At 38.5% G+C, this 19,659-nt stretch overlaps 1 long non-coding RNA gene across 1 annotated transcript; it reads left to right on the top strand.

Moving 5' to 3' along the window:
- The first annotated feature begins 5,394 nt into the window (after positions 1–5,394).
- On the top strand, positions 5,395–19,420 carry LOC120534519. The gene is made up of 2 exons (XR_005634771.1): positions 5,395–5,434; positions 19,327–19,420. It is a non-coding gene; the product is annotated as an uncharacterized LOC120534519 (long non-coding RNA).
- The last annotated feature ends 239 nt before the right edge of the window (positions 19,421–19,659 follow it).

Here is a 19,659-nt window from a genome sequence, read left to right as displayed (position 1 = left end):
ACATGTTTGATTATTCACAATATAGATTATTTAATGAAGTTAAAGTTTTATCTGTATAATGTAATAAGCATATTTTGGTGCATTTCATCTTAAAAATTATGTTGTCATCATATGTGCTTTATAAAGTGGCAATATTATAACTGTATTGCAAGTTTACAGTGAGGTAATTGTACTTATAAGTACAAACAGTTCTACAAGGAGAACGTGATGGACTGATTGAGTGCATTTAGAGCTCTTGGGATGAAACTGTTTCTCAACCCCGAGATCTGTACCGGAAAGGCTCTGAAGCATTTGTCGTATGAGAGCAGTTCAAATAGACAGCATGGCTGAGGGAGCGTGTGCTTAGTGCTGTATCCTGATAGTCTCTTTATGATCAGCTGCTGTAGATCTGTGATTCCCCACTCAGATACAGTGATATAAATACTCTGAGTGGTGCAGTGAGAGTAATATGGAAAAAAATGATCCGCTGTGGCAACCCCTAATGGGAGCAGCTGAAAGAAGAAGGTGCAGTGAGAGTAACAATGCTAAAGCAGCTATGGTATTTGGAATAGTTTGACCATTCTGTGGATCTTTATATTGTTACTGGTTAATTACAATCAGGTGCATTAAACTAACAAACAATATGCGGTTAATTTCAGTGTATATGATAAAGTCATCAGGGATGTGCATCAAAAAAAACAAATGGAAACCACACTGGAACAAATGCACTGCTTTGACGCTGGGTGCCGCCAGTTTGCAAAACTAATTGGAGAACTGCGTTGCTTTACGTCAAGTTTAGATTTTATACATCACGATGTGAGCGTGGAAATGGGCGTACGCAACACTTTTGTGAGTACGCACCATTTAAACATGAGACCCCAGGCCAGCAGTGCATAAATACAGACAGACTCAATGCAAGATTTATAAAAGAGTGTCATCATGGAATGACTCACATTACAAAGACCCGGCTTCCTTAAACAGTTGAGCTGCTGCTGTCCCTTTTTGTCAATGGCTTCTGTGCATCCGTTAAAAGTCAGCTCTGAGTCTTTAATTGTCCTCAGATATTTATCATTGAGTCCATCAGCTTGTTTGCTTAGCTAATAGCTAAGCTGTCCAAATATCTCAAGCATATTCTTCTTAAAGGTCGTTAAGGTTTCTGCTTCAACTCCATGTCTTGGTAGATTGTTCTTGAGTTCCCGCTCTTTGAAGTGCTTCCTGGCTTCAGTTTTAAATGCACTTCCCTTTTATTCCCACTGATGTCCTTAAGTATGTGATTCACCCTTAACTGAAATAATGTTGCTGGATTTCCTTTATCAATGCCTATGAGGATTTTAAATACCTGGATGAGGTCCTCAAACAGTCTCCTGTGCTCAGACTATACAGGTTTAATTCACTGAGTCTGTCACATGTCCTTCAGTCCCATGATGCACTTGGTTGCTCTCCTCTGCACAGCTTCAACTGCTGCTATGTCTTTTTTTGTACCCTGTTGACCAGAGATACATACAGTACTCCAGATGTGGTATCACCAGTACACCATATAGTTTGAACATAACATCACTTGAATTATTTTCAACATTTTTTTGATATAACCTAACATTTCATTTGTCTTTTCTTTGCTTCTGTACATTTCTTAGTGAATGAAACTGTTGTGTGAACATAAACCCCTAAATCCTTTTACAGAGGTCTCTTCCTGTAGCTCATTGTCTCTGATCCTATATTTATAATTAATGTTCCTTTTGCCCACGAGTAGCACTTAGCACTTTTCTACATTAACCACCAGTTGTGTAGGTCACCTCTGATGCTTACAGCTTCTAGTTTCAGAATGAATCTTTGTTGGACGACTGAGTCTGAGGCTTTTTGAAAGTCTACATAAATTATGTTGTATGTTTTGTTTTTAGCAACTATTCTTTTTACTTCTTTGTTTGGCAGGACCTTCCTCTCATAAACCCATCCTCCCTGTTATTTAGTATATTATTTTCATTTAGGCAATTTCTTCATGTATTTCTTATTATGGTTTCCATAATTTTGCATGGCACAGAAGTAAGAATAATTGGTCTGTAATTACTAGAATCCATTTTGTCTCCCTTTTTGAAGATTGGAGTCACATTTGCAACTTTCCAATCCTCAGGTGTTTCTCCTTTCTGACTGCTCAGATCTGCATAATAAGAGTTTATAGACGACAACTTTAATTTCTTTCAATAAAATTGGTGAGATCCCATCAGGTCCATGGGATTTATTAGTCTTCAGTGTATTGAGAGCTTGAAGCACATCTGACTGTTCCATTTTAAAATCTATGACCTCAGGATTTGTTTTAACTTCTGCATGAGGCATTCCACTTGTTTCATCCTTTATAAATACTTATGTGAAATATTTGTTAGTTAATTTGCTGTTTTCCATCTCATTTTCAATGATTTCTCAATTCATTTCAATAAGGTTTCTTAAATATTCTTTTATCAATTTTCTACTGGAGTTATACTGAAAAAAGTGAATGTTGTTTGTTTTGGCTTCTCTAGCAAATTTTATTTCAGTTACTCTTTTGACATTTCAAATTCTTTTTTCATCTCTTGCTGTAGTGTGCAGTATTTCTCTATGTCACAATTATCTGTTTTTTATTTTCTGGTACAGTGATATTTTTCAGTTTTAATTTTTAATCTTACTCCTACTTATCCATTTTGGGTGATTTAAAGTCCTTTTCTTTTATTGGTATTTGAAATAAACTTATTTTGCATGATCAGATGATCTCTGCCTTTCTTCCTCATTAGCTTAGCCCCCAGTGATTTTGACGAGTATCCTTCTTGAAGATGTCGCCCTGAATTTTTTTGTTCACATACAGCGCCACACCTCCTCCTTTCCTTCCTTGTCTGTCTCTCCTGAAGCAGGTGTAGACACTAATATGATATTCCTCTCCGTCACTCTCATTCAGCCATGACTCTGTAATTCCTACAATATCAGAGTCCCAAGTCAATCCTGTCACCTGCTGTTCATGAATTTTATTTCTACCTCTTCTCTCATTAAGAAGAAAACATTTTAAAAGAGGAAATTTACCTTTTGTGTTTCCAGCTGAGTTTTCTTTAGGTCAGTTGACTGTTTTTTGTGTCTTCCTCAGATTAAATGTCTGTTAACTTCCCTGAAGATTCTCACTCCTTGAATGTTTGTCCCTTTCTCTTGTAGATGTGGTCCATCTCGTCAGTAAATGAAATGTTTGCAGTGAAAGGCATTGTAGTGGCTGAGAAAAGTCAAACCTTCCTGTTCACACCAGGCCTTCATCCACACATTATGGCCGAATATTAAATTCTGATCATGTTGTCTTTTTTCTGGTGTTAGGACTTCTGAGTAAATGTCTGATGTTGATTTGGCCTTTAGCTTGTCTCCATGTCCCCTAAATGTGTTCTGCACAGAAAATGCACTTGGTGTCCTCTGTCCCCCTCTAGTAGACTGGGACTCAAACTGAAATGGATCTCATAACTCAGATTTTTCTGTCTCAGGTTCCTCTTTAGAAGGTTTTCAGATGTTTTCTTAGCCAGTGATGTCAGAGCCACTGGTCTGAAGTCTTTTAGGTTTTTAGGGTTTTTGTTTTTAGCTGCTGGTATTACTGTCACCTGTTTCCATAGCTTTGGGACCTTCTGCTGTTTTAATGATAACTTTGAAAATAAAATGAAAAATAGAGCTGCTCTGCTCTGCAAAAGTACTCAAGAGCCTACCACTAACATGGTCTGGTCCAGGACTTTTATTTGGTTTTAATTTTATAAAAATGTTCTCTACGTCCTTCTAAACATAAATATCTCTCTCCGTTATCTGCAACCATCTTCTTCAAGATGAGTCCTCGCTCAGTCAAATCAAACTGCTCACATCTCCTGTCTTATTCAATAAACCTGTTAGTTCAATCAGAGCAGCAGTTTAAACCACAAACCCTTACGTGATTTTGATTTTTTGTCCAGCTAAGGATTTAATGTCTGACCACATCGATCTCAAGTTTTGTGTGGACAAATTCTGTTCAGTTTTATCCTTATAATCAACTTTGTTTAAGGCCTGCTGACAAAGGTTAGGCTTCTGACGCTTTGGTCTGAGTGTTCACTTTCAGTGTGTCGACTAAAGTTGTGATAATCATCTCTGTTGACATTGATAGGTGAGCCTTAGGATGAATACAAACAACAATGACAAATATTTGTGGAAATTCTCTGGACGAGTAGAGTGGTCTGAGTGACACGCTGAGCAGCTCAATGTCTGCAAAGCTCACTGCTTTTCTGACTATGGCTCATTGAGACCCCAAATTATATATACAGATGGGCAGACACCTTTACCCTTTACCTGTGATGATGGCGTCTCAATGATGAGCTCCATTACACTGATGAGTTCAGAGAGCCACGTCTCCATAATGCAGGCTTCTCTGTATTCTGTCTGAGCACAAGCTTTAGTTTGTAATCATCAAGTTGATTACGTAAGGACTGCACAGTCGCCATTATTACACTCGAAGTGTAATGCGTCGGGTTACCTGATACCTCAAACGAGCCCCTTCACATCTGCCCCATTTTAGTGTTCTCTTCTTGTCACCTTCATCAGACTCATTCTGTCTCTTCAAAGAAGACAGTTCTGGAAGGAGCTCTGGTCTGTGTCTGCACTCGGCAGGTAACGTCACAGTAGAAACTCCTGCTGTACTGAATCACTCAGGCGAATAGAAGACGCATCGGGATGACAGCAAGAAAAGTGAAAAAGTATCATGAAAATAATAAAAACAAATAAAACCAGACACTCCATAAAGCTTCAGTGACATATATATTTCTTTATTCCTTTTCAGAAAATGAACCCATCATTAAAAATTAATTAAAACAAATAAACAAAAGTAGACAAAAACAGGGACAAACAGACCTGCTGCTGGTCACCACTAGAGCTGCCAGTCCTGAGTGGTAAATGACAGACAAGAATCCCAGTTTGTCATCATCACCCCATGGTCACCTGTGACAAGTCCGTCTGGTCACATGAGTGCAGGACGCCGTCAGTCTCATGTCTGTGATGTTCTTATCCAGTGTTGATGTTCACATGTCAGTCTGAATAACTTGGCACCAGTCAGTCCAGCATGAAGGCAGGAGACCCTGTCAGGTATATAGCGCCTTACTTTATAAGAATGGCAGTGGTCTCGTGTTCACACTGCACTTCAGTGAAAAGTCAGAATACAAGTGGCCATTGAACCTTTGTGTTGTTTGTCCTTCTGTCTGTCTGTCTGTCTGTCTGCCTGTCTGTCTCACCTCATGTCCTCACTTCTCTCTCTTCTTCTCCGCAGCCTGTGTTATTGTGATCTCACCTCCAGATGTTGCTCAGCTCTCTCCTCATGTCTTTCTTCTCCACACTCACGACTGACTGAACTGAACCTGAGCATCAACAACAACATAGAGGATTCAGGAGTGGATCAGCTGTGTGAGGGGCTGAGGAGTGAAAACTGCAAATTAGAGAAACTGAAGTAAGTGAAAAACAAGTGAGTGTCTGGGTGTCTGTGTGTTTGTGTGTGTTTGTGTCTCATAAATTTTATTTCTTGTCACATTATGGCTCTGACTTTTCCACTCCCACAACACAAATGTTGTGTTAACTCAGGACAGACTGCAGTGTCCCTTTTTTTTTTTTTTTATTTATTAATTTTATTACAATCAATACATAGCAATCAAGTTTTACAAAAAAAAAGAATTATGCTAAGAACAGATCGATCCCCACCCTTGAGAGAGAGAGCAAGCCAAACGGTGTAAAATTTAAGGCTTTAAAAATACCTAAATCAACAAATTCTCTGTGCTTTATAAAATCATTTCAAAATATTACTGATTAGATCCTGCCATGTTTTGTAAAAAGTCTGCACAGATCCTCTAACTGAGTATTTGATTTTTTCCAATTTTAAATAATATAACACATCAGTTTCCCACTGACTTAAAAGAGGAGAGTTTGGGTTCTTCCAGTTTATCAGAATAAGTCTGCGTGCCAACAGTGTAGTGAATGCAATCACAATTTGTTTGTCTTTCTCCACTTTAAGACCCTCTGGAAGAACCCCAAACACAGCTGTTAATGGGTTAGGAGGGATTGTGAGTCCAAGACTGTCTGAGAGGTAATTAAAAATTTTTGTCCAGAATAATGTTAATTTGGAGCAGGCCCAGAACATGTGACCTAGTGAGGCTGGGGCTTGGTTGCAACGTTCGCAGGTTGGATCATGCCCTGGAAACATTTTGGAGAGTTTTAGTCGAGACAGATGTGCTCGATATATAATTTTGAGTTGTATAATTGTATGCTTTGCATATGGAGCTTGAGTGAATTCTCTGCATTGCTACTTTCCACTCCTTTTCTGATATATTAATTGAGAGGTCATTTTCCCAGTGTCCTCTTGGATCTTTGAAAGGAAGGGATTGTAAAAGGATTTTATATATTGTAGAGATGGAGTCTAACTCCTTGAAATTGAGCAATAATTTTTCCAGCGTGGATGAGGGTGCAAGATGAGGAAAATCTGGAAGGTTCTGTTTAACAAAGTTCCTGATTTGAAGATAGTGAAAGAAATTTGTAGCTGGAATGTTAAATTTGGAATGTAATTGTTCATAGGATGCAAAGACGTTGTCTATATAAAGATCTCTAAGCAAGTTAATTCCAAATTTTTCCAGATATTAAAACTGCATATGTTTGTGAGGGTTGAAAGAGGTGGTTCTTTTGCAGGGTGCCACAGAAAGAAGCTTCTCCGTCTTAAAATGCTTTCTACATTGGTTCCAGATTCTAAGTGAGTGGAGCACAATTGGGTTATTAGTGTATTGCCGATAACGTGTGTTTATTGGAGCACAAAGCAAGGAATACAAAGAAGTACTGCAGGATTTTACTTCTATTGCGGTCCATGCCTGTGTATGTTCTTCTATTTGTGTCCAGGTTCTTATCGACTGTATATTTGCCCCCAGTAATAAAACTGGAAGTTAGGTAGAGCCATGCCGCCTTCTGCCTTTTGTCTTTGTAGGGTCGCTCTTTTGATGCGTGGATGTTTAGAATTCCAAATAAATGAGGTTATTGTTGAATCTAATTGCTTAAAGAACGATTTATTAATGTATATTGGTATGTTTTGAAATAAAAAGGAGCTTAGGAAGAATATTCATCTTAACAGTGTTAATTCTTCCAGCTAGTGTGAGATGAAGGGTTGACCATCTATGCAAGTCTTGTTTAATTTTTTCCATGCAGACGACGAAATTTTGTTGATAAAGAGCTTTATGTTTACTTGTGATGTTTACCCGAGGTATTTAAACTGTTCTGCAATGATAAAAGGAAGGGTGTCTAATCTAATATTATATGCTTGCGAATTCACCGAAAGAGTACACTTTTATTCAGATTAATTCTGAGACCAGAGAGCTTTTGAAATTCTGTGAGTGCTGCTAAGACTGCAGGCACAGAATTTTCTGGGTCCGATATATACAGTACCATGTCATCTGCATATAATGAGATTTTCTGTTCCAGTCCTTCTCTGCTAATCCCCTTTATCTGATCAGTATTTCGACAATGTATTGCCAGTGGTTCAATGGCAATTGCAAACAGCAGTGGTGACAAAGGGCATCCTTGTCTTGTGCCACGTTCTAGTTTAAAGTAGTCTGAGCAAATGTTATTGATGCAAACTGAAGCTTCTGGGTTAGTATACAGTAATTTAATCCATGCACAAATGTTCGGGCCAAACCCAAACTTCTCCAAAATAGTAAAAGGTATTTCCATTCAATCATGTCGAATGCTTTTTCTGCATCCAATGATAATAATATTTCTGGGGTGTTTGATTTAGTTGGTGAGTATATTACATTAAACAGGCGTCGAAGATTTGAAGATAAGTGTCGGCCCCTAATAAATCCAGTTTGGTCTTGTGATATTACTGAGGGAGCACTTTCTCCATCCTTCTAGCTATGATTTTAGAGAGTATTTTAACGTCGTTATTCAGAAGTGAAATTGGTCTGTATGATGCACATTGTAATAAGTCCTTATTTTGTTTTGGAAAGACAGTGATTAGTGCTTGGCGAAAGGTTTGTGGAAGAGATTGGTTATCTCTGGCTTCTGTAAATGTTGCTAATAGGAGGGAGCTAGCTGAGCGGAGAATTTCTTGTAAAACTCTGCAGGGTAGCCATCAGGGCCTGCTGCTTTTCCACCTTGGAGTGACTTTATAGCATCCAGTAATTCTGATAATGACAGAGGTTTATCGAGCTCCTCCACACTAAAGCGTCAATTTGTGGTATCTGTAATTTATCCAGAAATGCATTAGATTGTATATTGTCTTCTTTAAACTCAGTAGTATATAGGGATTTATAGTAGTCTCTAAAAGTGTACATTATATTTTTGTGTTCGATGATTTTATCTCCATTCGTGTTAGTAATTACGAGATTGCGTTGCATCTTGCTTGTGAATTTGTTGCGCTAAAAGCTTATTAGCTTTCTCCATGTTCATAATAATGATGTCTGGATTTGTAAATTAGTTGTTCGGTTTCTTTAGTTGTCAAGAGGTTTAATTCTGAATGTAGAGCCTGCCTCCTCTTATGTAGAGTCTCGCTTGGTAGTCTGGCATGTTCTTCATCTATTTTAGTAATTTCGCTTTTATCTCTGCTACTTTCTTCGCTCGGATTTATTTCTGTGGGAAAGATATGAGATAATCTGTCCTCTTAAGAAGGCCTTAAGAGTTTCCCAGAGTATTCCTGCAGAGATCTCAGGGGATGTATTTGTCTCTAGAAAGAATTCAATTTGTTTGGATATAAATTCAGTACAATTCTCGTCAGCTAATAGAAGCGGATTGAGACGCCATCTGCGGGTGAGTGTATGGGGCTTAGTAATTTCAGCTCCAAGATCATCGGAGCATGGTCTGAAATAACAATAGCATCGTATTTACAAGATTTAATCTTAGGCAAGAAGTTATTATCTATAAAGAAGTAATCAATCCTTGAGTAGCAATGATGTACTGGTGAGTAGAAAGAATATGTTCTTGAATTTGGGTTTAAAACCTCCAGGGATCTGATAAGTTGTGATCAGTTATAAACTTTGTAATTATCTTTGCGGTGTTAGTTGCGTTCCCCTGTGGAGGAAGTCTTATCTAAAAGTGGATTTAGAACACAATTAAAGTCCCCAGCCATTATAAGTTTATGAGTGTTCAGATTGGGAATGGATGCAAATAAATTTTGTATAAATTCCTTATCATCAACATTAGGTGCATAAACATTTATCAAAATCATTTTACAGTTAGATAAGTCTCCCATGACCATCACATATCTCCCTTCAGGATCCAATACTACATCTGATGCTACAAATGGTACTGTTCTATGTATGAGAATTCCCACCCCTCTAGTTTTCTTTGTAAAACTAGACTGGAACATTTGGCCAGTCCAGTCTTTTGCAGCCGGAACTGATCCTTACTTAGTAAGTGGGTTTCCTGTAAAAATACTATTTTAGCATTTAGACCTGTTAGGTGAGAAAGTACTTTCTTTCTCTTTAATTCGTGATTCAGGCCTTTAACATTCCAGCTTACGAAGTTAACTGTCCCATCATGGAGACACTGATTCTGAGTTTTTGGTGTCATATTATAGTCTTAACTGGAAGTGAAATAGTTTAGGTCTTAATTTCCTATTCCCCCAAGAGTTGTTGCCATGCAGCTTATTATTACGTTGATAGTTATAATTATAAAGATTGAGATGATAGATTAGATATAGATCAAGCCTGCTCTCTTTCTCTTCCCCTTAACCCCCACCCTCCCTTTTTGCCTCCCCAGGTGAGGCTAAAACCCACTTCATGCAGTCCCAGTCCTCTGACATACCCAGAGACAGAGCACGTCCAAAGCACATCAAGCCCCCATGCAGTGGCGCTTTAAGGTTAAAAGATAGAGATATCTGTTACCAATATAGTCTTTAAAAGAGGAAAAAGAAAAAAAAGAAAAGAATTTTGCACTTAATATATATATATATATATATATATATATATATATATATATATATATATCTATATATCTTCATCAATTTTAGTGCATTAAGATGATATCCCCAGATAATAAACCCAGGTGATGGTGTTAAAGATGTGTCCAAAACAAGCATAACAAGTCTTAATGCAGTAATAGCAATAACAGCAAACCAAGGGTATGATATTGAACAGTCTCATTTAGGGTACACATGAAATAATTAGAAAAGAAAAAGAGGAGGAAAACGTAATTAAGCACAATAAAACAAACATTTAGCCCTAGTAATACTAAGTAATGATAAGTAATAAGTAAGTAATAATAATATAAGAATATGAGAATATATGCTGATAAAAACCCGTATTTTAAAACAAATAGATCAGACAGTAGATTATTAATCCTAGCTTTATCATTTACCGCCATGACTCACAATTATGTATCAGAATAGTCCCGGGATCAGCTTTCTTAACTCATTTTCTGCCTCCTCCTTGCTAGCGAAAACATAGAAATGACCCTGCCATTCCACTTTCAGTTTTGCGGATACAGGAGGCCGTATTTGACATTGGCTTGCCGTAGCCGCTGTTTAATATTATAGAAGGCGGCGCTTGATAGCTGTTGCTGGAGAGAAGTCAGGGAAGACGCGAATGTGGCAATCTTCATATATAATATCTTCCTTTTTTCCTGAGGAGTTCCATCACCTCTAACTTAAATGATAATCGTTCAAAACGAACTATAAAAGATCTTGGTCGGGTCTGACGGTGTTTGATCAGACGCTGTAAGCCGCTGCTATCTCAGATTCTGCTTTAAAGTCGCCCGATTATTTTAGAAAAAGTTCAGTTGCGAATTTCACGGGTTTAAACTTTCTCGATTCTCCGCAGGCCTTCAATTCTGACATTATACCTTCTATTCCCATCTTCTAAAGCAGCCAGTCTGTCTCCAAGTTTTTCTCCGAGTTTTTACATTCCGAACTGACATTTACTGCTCTTTCCTCGGCACTGGCAGCTAGATGTTCGGCTATTTCGATCCGATTCGTGAATGTCTCACTAAGATGCTCCAATCGATCAGCAAGCGTGCTCAGTTTAACCGAGTTTTTCTCAATGCGCTCTTCAATTTTACCCAGCACCTGTCGAAGTTCAAGTTGTACTTCTTGACGCAGCCTTTCATTTGCCTGTTGGATTTCCTGTTGGATTTCCTGTCGCAGACATTCATTGGCCTGTTTCATCTCCTGTTTTAATTCCTGTTTCAGTCTCTCAAGTGCCTTTGCCGTTGCTTTCTCATTAGCCTTCTCGCTTTTCTTTATATCTTGCCTGAGCTCAGCGAGCAACACTTTCAGTTCAGATAGCTCAAATGTGCCTTCTTGTACCGTAGATGAAGCAGCAGACTCTGCTGAAGCCGGTGTCCCGCTGCTCCAGTCCCGCGTATTGCGTAACTGAAGCCGGGGACCTCCCGGCCTTTTCCAGTTTCAGGTAATCCTCTCCAATCGGCGAGCTATCCACATCTGCACTCACGATCGCACCTTCGCTCCCCTTTTCGCTCTCAGCCGGCGACGATGTAGCGGACCGTGGTCCCGAGGAGTCTGTACTTTCGCCCATCTGATCCAGGTCTGTCTCTGAGAGGCCGTATCTCGAACTAGGGCTTGCTGATCGCAGCTTGGATGTAGCTTTAGTCTTTGATTCTTTAGGACCCCCCTTCTTGTTGGCCATGTTTATATGTGTTTACATATACTGTAGCGGTCCCTCTCGGGTTGAATAAATACAGGATATCTCAGAATAATAAGCAAATAATATGAAAAATAGCACCACTGCTAGCGGAGCTCCACTTCAGACGTCCATCTCTCGCATCGGACGAGACCAACTCCCAGTGTCCCTTATGGACAGATAGATGGACGTGAGGTTACACAACTGCAGATGTCTCTTTAATAATTCAATTCATAAAGACAGCATTGTGACCCTGAGCCCCTCCACCACACTGGTCACTCTCCTTATCCTCTCTGTCCAGACTGGTGTTTTATTTCTTGTCCCACAAGCCCACGCTGTCCATTCTTTATTTTAATCTCATACTTGTTCTTGTCCTCCATTGTCACTTTCCCCCTTACACTCTTCTGATGTCCTCACTAACGTTTGTTAAAAATCACTAAAACAGAATAAGGATGAGAAACACAGTCAGTGTGAGGAGAAGCGATGAGTAAAGTGACAGAAGACAAAGAGGAGTGGACAGCTAGTGCTGGACTGGAGTGACAGATAAGGACAAAAAGAAAAGAAGAGCAAAGATAAGAAAAGACAAGAGAAGGAGATGAACAGAATGAAGAAAAACACAAATAAAAGAGGAGGACAAGGCAGAGGATAAGGAGAAGGAGAGACAGGAGGACAGACAGAGGAACAAGAGGAAAGATAGACAGCAGCAGTAGAAATGACCAGCTAGCCATACATGTGAATCACTGTTACTCTAGAATTGATTATTTCTTCATTGATAACAACTTCTTGCCCACAATTAAATCTTGTAAGTATGACACTATTGTTATCTCCGTCCATGCCCCTTTGATCATGGAGCTTAAAGAGAACTGTACAGAGTTTACTGTATATCCTATTTATATGATTTTTTTTTTAAACAAATACATTCTCAGAGATCTCTGCAGGAACCCTCTGGAGAACTCTGAATGCTTTCTTAAGAGGACAGATTATTACATATCCTTCCCACAAAAATAACCAAGAAGATATCAGAGCTAATCAGTGAAATTACAAGAATAGATCAAGAACATGTCAGTTTTCCAAATGAGGCACCTCATAGATAAAGACAAGCTTTGTTTTCAGAACTCAACCTCTTGACAACAAAATAAACTGAACAACTCATTTTTAAATCAAGATATCATTACTATGAACATGGAGAGAAAGCTAACAAGATCTTAGCTCAACAAATCCACAAGCAGGAAGTTCCCAATGCAATCTCAGCAATCACCAATAGAGACGGAGACAAAATCATTGACCATAAAAATATAATGCACACATTTAGAGACTACTACAACTCTTTATATTCTACTGAGTTTAAAGAAGACAAGACACAATCTAATTCATTTCTGGATGAAACAGATACCACAAATAGATAATCTCAATGCAGAAGAATTGGACAAACCTTCGGTACTATCAGAATTACTAGATGCTATGAACTCACTTCAGAGTGGGAAAGCAGCAGGCCCCGATGGTTACCCTGCTGAATTTTATAAATAAATTTCAGTTAAGTTAGCTTCCCTTTCATTAGCAACATTTACAGAAGTAAGAGACAATAAAATTCTACCTCTTTTCGCCAAGTATTCATCACCGTGTTTCCTAAGCAAAATAAGGACTTATTACAATGTGCATCATACAGACCAGTCTGTCATCTGAAAAATGATATTAAGATACTCTTCGATGTCCTTGCCTGTAGGATTGAGAAAATTCTTCATTCGGTAATATCACAAGACCAAAATGGATTTATTAAAGGCAGACACTTAGCTTCCAATCTTCAACACCTGTTTAATGTAATATATTCATCCACAATGTCTAAAACACCAGAAGTATTATTATCATTAGATACAGATTAAACATTTGATATGGTTGAATGGAACTACCTTTTCACCACATTGTAAAAATGTGGGTTTGGCCTTAACATATGTGCATGGATTAAAGTGCTGTATACCAGTCCAGAAGCATTGGTTTGTATTAACAACATTTGTTCAGACTATTTCAAACTAGAACGTGGTACTAGACAGGCATGTCCCTTGTCACCACTGCTTTTTTCAATTGCCATAGAGCCACTAGCAGTTCACTGTCGAAATGCTTATGAGATAAAGGGGAATATCAGTGGACTTGAACAGAAAATTTTTCTATATGTAGATGATATGGTACCATATATATCAGATCCACAAAATACTGTGCCTGCAGTCCTAACAGCACTAACAGAATTTCAAAAGATTTCTGGTATCAGAATCAATTTGAATAAAAGTGTGCTCCTTCCAGTGAACTCTCAAACACACAATATTAGATTGGACACCTTCCCTTTTATCATAGCAGATCAGTTTAAATACCGAGGGGTAAACATCACAAGTAAACATAAAGCTCTTTATCAACAAAATTTTGCCGTGTGTATGGAAAAACTTAAACAAGACTTGCATAGATGGAGAAGAATTAACATTGTCAAGATGAATATCATTTTAAGCTTTTTTTCCTATTTCAAATCATTCCAATATACATAAACAAATCATTTTTAAGAAGTTAGATTCAACTATAACCTCATTTATTTGGAATTCAAAACATCCACACATCCAAAGGGTAACCCTACAAAAACCTAAAGCTTTCAATGTCTGGAAAACATTTGGGATTAAATCACTTAGGGATCTGTATATAGACAATGCCTTCACACCCTATGAACAATTACACTTCAAATTTAACCTTCCATCGACACATTTCTTTCACTACCTTCAAATTAGAAACTTTGCTAAAAAACCTGCCCAACTTTCCTCACCTCCCACCTACTACTAATCCGGAAAAAATATTGATCAGTCTTGAGGACGCAGACAGCATTTCTGTAATATATAAAACATTTTAAAGTCACTCCCTTTCAAAGATCCCAAAGTACATTGGAAAAAGAATCTTTCACTCAACATTTTGGAAAAGGAATGGAAGGCAGCCACACACAGAATTCACTCAAGCTTAATATGTGCAAAGCATACAATCATTCAACTTGAAATCATCTATCAAGCACATCTTTCTCACTTAAAATTGTCCAAAATGTTTCTAGGGCAAGATCCAGCCTGTGAACGTTGCAATTGAGTGCCAGCCTCATTGATTCATATGTTTTGGGCTTGCGCCAAATTAACATTATTTTGGACGATAAATCTTTAAATTCCTCTCAGATGGCCTTGGTGTCACAATTCCTCCTAACCCACTAACAGCTGTGTTTGGTGGGCTCACAGATAAGCTTAATGTGGAGAAGGACAAACAAACTGTGATTTCCTTTACTACACTATTGGCACATAGACTTATTTTGTTCAACTGGAAGAATCCTAACTCACCTATTCTAAGTCAGTGGGTAACTGATGTCATATACTATTTGAAACTGTAAAAAAATAAACACTCACTTAGTGGATCTGTGTAAAACTTTTTAAATCCTGGCAAGATCTAACTAATAACATTTCAGAATAAGCTTTTAAATTGAGGAGGCTGATTCTCTTCCCCTTTTTCTTCTATTTATTTACTTCTTATCTTTTCTAGTATTAAAGTTTCACTATGTTGGCTTAGCTCTCTTTCTCATGGGTGAGGTTTGACTTGACTTCAACCTAGTTTTGTAAAATTTGACTTGCTTGTATGGAATTTAAATAAACTCAATAAAATGTTAAAAAAAGGGAAAAAAACACCTCAGCCACCTTATCCGAGATAACTGGGTTGAGAGAACAGACAGACAGATGGATGGACTGATCTCTGATCTCACACTCATGTGATTTGTGTTGTGTATGTCAGACTTATTACATTTACATTTATGTTAACACACTTATAGATTTGTTCTTCTTTTTTCTTTTTTAAATGCTATGTTTTTGTTTGAGTGTGTTGGTGCTCATGTTATATTCATACTTTTTGAATAGAAATCTGTTTCATTTCATGTGAAGTAGACAGGCCTGCTAATTTGTTTGCACTGCTTGTATTGTGACATGCAGCGGCACTTTGACAATTGTTTCTCATTACATGTGTATTTGCACTTCATTTTTCATCATCCTTGTAATAACATGGAGTTGATAGCTTGTAAATGTACTTATAAATGTAACAAATGTTTAAAAACTATTTATGATTCCTGTAAATTTAAGAAATAGCATTACATTTGGTGTAAAACACATTATGACTTGTTTGGGACTTGACAAACAGTGACTTGTTCCAAAATCCATAAAGAGTCGTTCAAATGTCCTGCTGGATCCACACCTTCAGGGAATTCCAGCTGGCACAGAGATTAAGGGTGACGGTATCACATTGGCGAGTCTAATAAAGTGTCCCCTGAGGGTCCACTCACAATTCTTTGAGGACTTTGCACTGATTTTACACACCAAGCTGAGCAGATCTGCCTTCCTTTGTCCAATTCCCAGCTGTCATGTCCCTTTGTATTCGCACTAACACTCACTCCTGCACTCCCACAGGCCTCTCACCCGCTGTACACACAGGGGTCCCTGTTACAATAACGCTTTGTCTATGATGTGGTCATCAGACGTGTAATATTTAAATAGGTGTGGTGTGTTAATGTTGGATATTATAGATAAGATGAAGCTTTTTAAGAGAATAAAATACGTAAACAAGAATGTGGAGCTCATAAGGAAAGGCTGACTTGGTGTGTGATGAGCGCTCATTGCTGCCCTGAGACTCAGATCTGAATAAGAAGGTGTGGAAAATGAATGTTTATTTCAATGTTCATTTGAGTTAAACAAACATCAGAAACTTGACTCAAACTAATAAACAAATGATTGACTGGTCAGCAGAGACACACAGCATGATGGGAGGTCATTAAGATTGGACTGTTCAGTCCTTGTTATTTTACTTCTCCATTTTACAATTTGGTTTACAGTAATCCCTCCTTGATCGCGGGGCTTGCGTTCCAGAACCCCCCACGATAGATGAAAATTCATGCGAAGTAGAAACCATATGTTTGTATGGTTATTTTTATATATTTTAAGCCCTTATAAACTCTCCCACACTGTTAACATTATTAGAGCCCTCTAGACATGAAATAACACCCATTAGTCAAAAGTTTAAACTGTGCTCCATGACAAGACAGAGATGACAGTTCTTTCTCACAATTAAAAGAATGCAAACATATCTTCTCTTCAAAGGAGTGCGTGTCAGGAGCAGAGAACGTCAGAGAGAGAGAGAGAGCGTGAGAGAAACAATCAAAAATCAAACAATCAAAAAATCAATACGTGCTTTTGGGCTTGTAAGTATGCCGAAGCACCGCGATAAAGCAGCATTTCTTAGAGGAGCGTCAGTATCTTCTGTGCAAACAGCCCCTCTGCTCACACCCCCTCCGTCAGGTGCAGAGAATGTCAGAGAGAGTGAGAGAGAACGAGAAAAGCAAACAATTAAGCACTGCTTGGGAAGCACATCATATTTCATTGAGGAGTTTTAGTTAATATGTAATACATGCTCTGATTGGGTAGCTTCTAAGCCATCCGCCAATAGCGTCCCTTGTTTGAAATCAACTGGGCAAACAAACTGAGGAAGCGTGTAGCATAAATTGAAAGACCCATTGTCCACAGAAATCTGCGAATCAGCAAAAAATCCGTGATATATATTTAGATATGCTTACATTTACAATCTGCGATGGAGTGAAGCCGCGAAAGTCAAAGCGCGATATAGCAAGGGATCACTGTATTCTGTTTTTGTTTTTGACATTAAGATTTTCAAACCAGGCTAGCAGTTTATAAATACAAACAGACTCAATACAAGATTTATAAAAGAGTGTCATCATGGAAGGACTCGCATTACAAAGACTCGGTTTCCTTAAACAGTTGAGCTGCTGCTGTCCCTTTTTGCCGATGGCTTCTGTACTTACCTTAAAAGTTACTTTGAGTCTTTGATTGTCCTCAGATATTTATAACTGTCAATGATCTCCACTGCCTGCTCTTTGGTGATTGTTTCTTGTTGCTGCTTCTTTTAAGTTTGATTATTAGTTCCTTAGTTTTTGTAACACTGAGGTGTAGAAAAGACTCATCCCACCAGTTCACAAAGTCATCTCCCACTGGACCAGGACTGGTTTCATTGACATTTAGCAGGCTAACCAATCACTGAGTCATCAGCACATATTAAAATGAACCTGTCCTCAAATTTACTGAGACCACCATTAGTGTAGAGGAGTACAAAAGAGGAGAAAGAACAGACATTAAGGGACCTGTGGATGAAGACAACATGTCAGACAGACAACCATTGACTTTCACTCTTCAAGTCCCGTCTCTTGTAAAGTCAATCAGCCATCCCACCGAATTTAAGTCGAAATTTAATTCTTTAATAAGTCTCTGTGCAAGAAGGTGAGGCTGAATGGTGTTGAAGGCGGAAGAAAATTCTACAAACAGGAGCCTCACATGAGCCTTGGTGCTCTAAAAGGGGTCATACAAGAGATGAAGCAAAGTGACATAAAAACATAAGACATTTGACAAATGAGAGGAGACCACTCAGTCCATCAAGCCTGATTGTCTAGCTAAGCTGTCCCGATAGCTCACGCAGATTCTTTTTAAAGGTTCTCAAGGTTTCTCCTTCAACTCCATGTCTTGGTAGTTTGTTCAGAGTCCCTCAATTCTTTATGCTTCTTTCTTCAATTTTAAAAGTACTTTCTGTTAATTGCCACTAATGTCCTTGAGTACGTGATTTACACATAAGTTGAAAGAATTCTGCTGGATTTCTTTTATCAATTCCTTTTGAGGATTTTAAATACCTGGATGAGGTCCCCACACAGTCTCCTCTGCACAGACTAAGCAGGTTTAATTCATGAAGTCTGTCACAGTAGGACAAGTCCTAAAGTCCCATGATGCACTTGGTTGCTCTCCTCCTCACATCTTCAAGTGCTGCTATATCTTTCTTATATCATGGTGACCAGAACTTCATACAATACTCCATATGTCGTCTCACCAGTTTATTTTATAGTTTGAGTATAATGCCCCTTGATTAAATTCAACAGTTTTTATGACATAACCTCACATTTTATTTTATCTTTTTAATTGCTTCTGTACATTACTAGTCAATGAAAATGTTGTGTGAACATAAACCCCTAAATGCTCTTCAGAGGTCTCCTCCTGTAGCTCAGTGTCTCCCATTTTGTATTTATATTTGGCTGAACTGAATCACTCAGGTGAATAGAAGACGCATCAGGACGACAGCAAGTGAAGTGAAAATGTATCACCAAAATAATACAAACAAATAAAAGCAGAGACTCCATAGCACTTCAGTGACACATATATTCCTTTATTTCTGTTCAGAAAAAGAACCCATGACTAAAATAAAAAAAAACTTTGACAAAAACGGAGACAAACAGACCTGCTGCTGGTCACCACTAGAGCAGCCAGTCCTGAGTGGTAAATGACAGACAAGAATTCCAGTTTGTCATCCTCACCCCGTGGTCATCTGTGACAAGTCCATCTGGTCACCTGAGTGCAGGACGCCGTCAGTCTCATGTCTGTGATGTTCTTATCCAGTGTTGATGTCCACATGTCATTCTGAATGACTTGTCACCAGTCAGTCCAGCGTGAAGGCAGGAGACCCTGTCAGGTATATAGCGCCTTACTTCATAAGAATGGCAGTGGTCTCGTGTTCACACTGCACTTCAGTGAGAAGTCAGAATACAAGTGGCCATTGAACCTTTGTGTTGTTTGTCTTTCTGTCTATCTGCCTGTCTCTCCTGATGTCCTCACTTCTCTCTTCTTCTCCACAGGCTATCAGATTGTGGTCTCACCTCCAGATGCTGCTCAGCTCTCTCCTCAGCTCTTTCTTCTCCACACTCACGACTGAATGAACTGAACCTGAGCTGGAACAATCTGGAGGATTCAGGAGTGGATCAGCTGTGTGAGGGGCTGAGGAGTGAAAACTGCAAATTAGAGAAACTGGAGTAAGTGAAAACTAAGAGTGTGTGTGTGTGTGTCTCATGAATTTTATTTCTTGTCACATTATCGCTCTGACTTTTCCACTCCTACAACACAAACGCTGTGTTTAATCAGGACAGACTGCAGTGTCCCTTCTGGACAGACAGATGGACGTGAGGTGACAC

The sequence above is a fragment of the Polypterus senegalus genome, chromosome 8 (assembly GCF_016835505.1).
Source record: "Polypterus senegalus isolate Bchr_013 chromosome 8, ASM1683550v1, whole genome shotgun sequence".
In the NCBI taxonomy this organism is placed as follows: domain Eukaryota; kingdom Metazoa; phylum Chordata; class Cladistia; order Polypteriformes; family Polypteridae; genus Polypterus; species Polypterus senegalus.
The sequence above is the reverse complement of the archived record's forward strand: the minus strand, read 5'-3'. Positions and strand labels throughout refer to the sequence as shown.